Source organism: Rutidosis leptorrhynchoides, chromosome 11 (assembly GCF_046630445.1).
Source record: "Rutidosis leptorrhynchoides isolate AG116_Rl617_1_P2 chromosome 11, CSIRO_AGI_Rlap_v1, whole genome shotgun sequence".
Lineage (NCBI taxonomy): Eukaryota > Viridiplantae > Streptophyta > Magnoliopsida > Asterales > Asteraceae > Rutidosis > Rutidosis leptorrhynchoides.
This window is the reverse complement of record NC_092343.1, coordinates 63526761-63532362: the sequence shown is the minus strand read 5'-3', so window position 1 is coordinate 63532362 and position 5602 is coordinate 63526761.

Sequence of the window (5602 nt, the reverse complement as noted above, 5' to 3'; positions counted from 1 at the left end):
AAGAATAATTTGACGAAGACTTTCGCACTTTATGATTATGACTGATGGACTATTATGGACAAATCCGTATGGACATATCGAATAATCCAGGACAAAGGACAATTAACCCATGGTAATAAAACTAAAATCGACACGTCAAACATCATGATTATGGAAGTTTAAATAAGCATAATTCCTTTATTTCATATTTAATTGCACTTTTAATTATCGGACTTTTATTTATTGTCATTGTATTTAATTGCACTTTTAATTATCGTACTCTTTAATTGTCGTACTTTTTATTTATCGCATTTTTATTTATCGCAATTTCATTATCGTTATTTACTTTACGCTTTAAATTAAATTATATTTATTTTTAATATTTTACATTAGGTTTTAACTGCGACTAAAGTTTTAAAAATCGACAAACCGATTATTAAACGGTAAAAACCCCCTTTTTATAATAATAATATTACTTATATATTTTTGTATTTTGACAAATATAGTTTTTAAAAATATAGCGTTAAGCTTGTTTTAAGTCTCCCTGTGGAACGAACCGGACTTACTAAAAACTACACTACTGTACGATTAGGTACACTGCCTATAAGTGTTGAAGCAAGATTTAGGTATATCCATTCTATAAATAAATAAATATCTTGTGTAAAATTGTATCGTATTTAATAGTATTTCCTTGTAAAAATTAATACTATTTCCTAGTACACCTCGCACACATCAAGGATGATGGAAGCATACAGTTCGACAATGTGAGGATTCTAGATCCTATGTGGCTGAGGAACTTGTCGAGATTTGATTTGGAGACTCTTCACCGCAATCACATTACGTTCAGAGATGATCGAACGGAGGAAGCTATGAGATATCAACGTGTGATCGATGTCCTCTATGCATACCTCAACAGAGAAAGTGATGCTCAGGGCTCAAATCAAGTTCATGCCAGCTGATGTGTGTCGAATACTGTGATGCTAGTTTGTAATTTTTGTTTTGGTTTTTTGATGATGATGTATTTTAGAGAGAGAGAGAATTTGGATCTGTAATAATTTTACTAAACTGTTTGTGTTTATGAACTTGAATGGTTTATGGACGTTTACTTAATTGTAATAGATGTTCTAGGTCCTAGGGGGAGTTTTTGATGCATTTTATGCAAGTCCCTAGACATCTACCCACGTCCATTGCAGGTGCAACAGTTTACAAGATACCATGATCGCTCGTTATTATCCTATCTGTGTTTATATGTGGTTATAGGTATTACAAGAACGCGATAAGGATGTTTGACTATGTTAGACTTAGTCAGACGTACGAGTGAAGCATCACTCGTACGGCTGACAGGCTCATACGCACGGTTGATGCTGAGCTAAGTCACAATTATAACCTAAATGAGAAGACACAGGTGAGTGATCAACTGTACGGCCGATGAGGCCAACTCGTACGAGTGATGGATGACACGTACGGTTGAGTCAACAGTTGAGGTATATAAAGGTTTATGTTCTTCATTTTAGGTTAAGCCTCTCTCACACACAATCACTCAGATCTGGTTCACCTGATCCGATTCTCTCTCAACCCAAATCACTCCAGGTAGTGAATAATAGCTCTAGGCATTAATCTAATCACAATCCTTGTTGTGGTTTGACTAATTTAATCCCAAAAAACTTTCCATATTCACTTTGATTGGTTTGATTCACTAATTCCGCCATTGTGTGAATTAAACCTGTTGATCTCGAAGTTCCTAGTTATGTTTCATCATATTCTCAGCCCAAAAATATAAAGGGTAAAAAGGCAAATGAAACTCACCATACAATATTTTGTAGTAAAAATATTCATACGACGATACTGAACAATGCAGGGTTGGCCTCGGATTCACGAAACTATATCATTTATATATATATTAAAACATGTAATCGTAGTCGAATAATTTATATATTATTATTATTATTATTATTATTATTATTATTATTATTATTATTATTATTATTATTATTATTATTTATATTATATGTTTTATAGATAAATTTAATATAATTAATTCATATATTTTATATAGTCTATACTTATTATATTAAATATTAATATAGTTTAATTATTAACATTTTATTGATAAAATATAGTAGTAAGTAATATTAGTATAATCGTAATATGTTTTTATATAAAGTTTTTGTTTGTAATAATAACAATTATGATAACATTGTTAATAATAATAATAATAATAATAATAATAATAATAATAATAATAATAATAATAATAATAATAATAATAATAATAATAATAATAATAATAATAATAAAAATAATAATAATAATATTCAATTTTACTCTTATTTATAATTTTCGTATTAATATTTATATTCGTAATAATTTTAGTGATAAAGATATTGATAATACTAATAATAATTTTAATGATAGTAAAATCGTTACCTCCAATGATAATACAGATTTTTAACAGAAATGACATATTTCAAAAATAACATTACTTGTAGTAATAATGATAATAATAGTAATACTAATACTCATAATAATAATTATATTTACAATAATGATAGTAATAATAACATTAGAAATACTCATGATACTTGTAACTATGATTTTAATAATAATAATTACTATAATACTACAAATAACAATAATAATAATAATCATAGTAATAATAATAATACTCATAATAATAATAATAATAATAATAATAATAATAATAATAATAATAATAATAATAATAATAATAATAATAATAATAATAATAATAATCTTACTCGTAATAATAATAATAATAATAATAATAATAATACTCTTACTCGTAATAATAATAATAATAATAATAATAATAATAATAATAATAATAATAATAATAATAATAATAATACATATATTAGTAATATTAGTAGTAATACTAATAATAATAATACTTGTAATAATTATAATAAATGAATAATAATAATACATAATGATAATCATAATAATCATAAAATACTTAAATGGTAAGTTTAACAATAATAAATATATCAATAATACCTATAACAATAATAATAATAACAATAATAATAAATATAATAATAATAATAATAATAATAATAATAATAATAATAAAAATGGGGCTACCTCAATGAATTAGGTCTTTTTTAAAAAAAAAAACGTCCTAGCTCGGCCTCGAACCCAAGACCTCTCGCTTAAATCGATACACCCTAACCATTCCTCAATGTCCTCTTTTCTGATTTAAACCATAACTGAATTATATTTAACTTAGTTCTTCTGTTTTTCCCTTTTCTTCTTCTTCTCAATAAACTAATTTGACCAGAGTACGTACCAAACCTTATTATGTTTGTTTTAAACTTGTAATAGAACAGAAAACGCTCTATAATATCTTTTAATTTAACTGATTTGAGAGAAAAAAAAATATAGAGCAAAGCAGCAGTCGCTGTTTGTAACAAAAAAAATTGGTTTTTGATTTTTAAAATGTTTTAGCTAAAACTTCTAACATGAATTATGTTTCAATTGATTCATAGAAACCTTCTCAAAGCATTAATTTCGACAGAATTGACCTGTAGAGCTTCAATTTGATCTTAGAACGACTTTTGACTTTTCTTTCTTTAAAAATTTGACCTTCAAATTCGAATACAATTTCGAGAATTGAGACTTGAAAATTTGCAGATAGTGTGGTTAGTTTATTCCTAACAACTCTACTATTTTAGATTTTTACAAATGATTCGAATTTTTGTTTTGGTTAAAATGATCAAGAACAGAGACGAAGCAGTTTAATAAGTTTTTTTTTTTTTAACTTCAATTATTAGTAATTGATAATTGATATCTGATAATGGAGATGAAAGAGTTAAACGAATTTTATCACTACCTGATTGGTTTTTGGAGACCAGCTGGTTCGAAAAATACTCAAAGGTAAATAGAAATCAGGAATAAAAATATAATGCAAGTAGTGATTAAATAGCGCGTATATATCTGTTTATATATATAAAGTTTATCATTACAAGTTAATTAATAATTAGTATATTAATAATAATAATATTAATAACCTAGTATTGATATATTAAAAGAAATAACAATATTATTGTAACTTATATATTTAATATATTAGTATTACATGTTATAGATTATGTAATATAACTATATAATATATATATATATATATATATATATATATATATATATATATATATATATATATATATATATATATATATATATATATATATATATATATATATATAATAAGTATTAAATCTTTATATGTTTTAATAATAATAATGTCTAATAATAATAATGAAGATATAATAGTTACATGTTTTCATAATAATATTAATGATACAGATATTGATATTTGTATTAATAAAAAGAATAATAATAATATTATAACAAATATATTTTTAGCTTGTAATTACATTTAATTATTAATATTACATATTATACGATAACATGATGTTGAATATTTATTATTTATACATTATATATATATATTATCATATAATCATAATTATTAATAAGAATAATATATATATATATATATATATATATATATATATATATATATATATATATATATATATATATATATATATATATATATATTCAATTTAATTATACTTATTTATTGTGTTTATTATTTTACATTTTTAATTCTAATTTGTGAAAGTGTATTTTTATTTATATAATGTTGTTCGTGAATCGTCGGGAATAGTCGAAAGTACATGAACAAAGTTCAAAAGTTTTTGAGATTCAATTTATAAGACTTTGCTTATCATGTCGAAATCATATAAAGATTAAGTTTAAATTTGGTCAGAAATTTTCGGGTCGTCACAGTACCTACCCGTTAAAGAAATTTCGTCCCAAAATTTGAGTGTGGTTGTCATGGTTGACAATAAATATGTTTTCCTGACGCATATGAGCTGAAAATGAGAGTTTTATTACTGTTGAGTAATATGGATAAGATAATTCGATTACTCGAAGCGTACGAGTGAAGCTATCACTAAGTGGTGAAATGAGAAAGACATGTTTCATCATAACCTTTGACTAGTCATGGTTGAATTTAGGAAATAAGGTGCAACTTAACTTTTGAGGTTGTCTTGGTTGAATTTCGGAATTCAAGGAATTCTACAGAAATCTTAGAAATCTATAAGATCTTATTCTTCGAGATTTAAGGAAATTAGGATCTCTTTAATTAAATGCGATGATCTGTCCCTATTACTACGTCTGCTATTTCCATTATAAATTTACCCTTTCCGTTCCATTAGTTTTCACCATTTCTATACTCAATTCCCAAATTCAAAAGATTGTGAAAATGTTTAATCCAGTTCTGATCCTTGTCCTTATCCTGACTATCGCAACAATCATACTCCTTTTCCAACTTCTCCCGGAGGAATCTGTTTACTTCTACTTCGCCCTTGGGGTTATAATATTTTTAATTCTCCCATGTCTTTATGTTGCAATAAACATTGATATACACGGTTTGTAATTTATGTGTTGTTATTGGGCTTTATATTCTCTCTTATATATCGAAGTTTCATGCTCTTGTTTTCAATTTCCGACTTTAAATCAAGCGAATAATGGTCCAGAATTTGTAGATACGAATTTCGAAATGAACAGAGTTAATGTTCTAAGAAAGAAATTG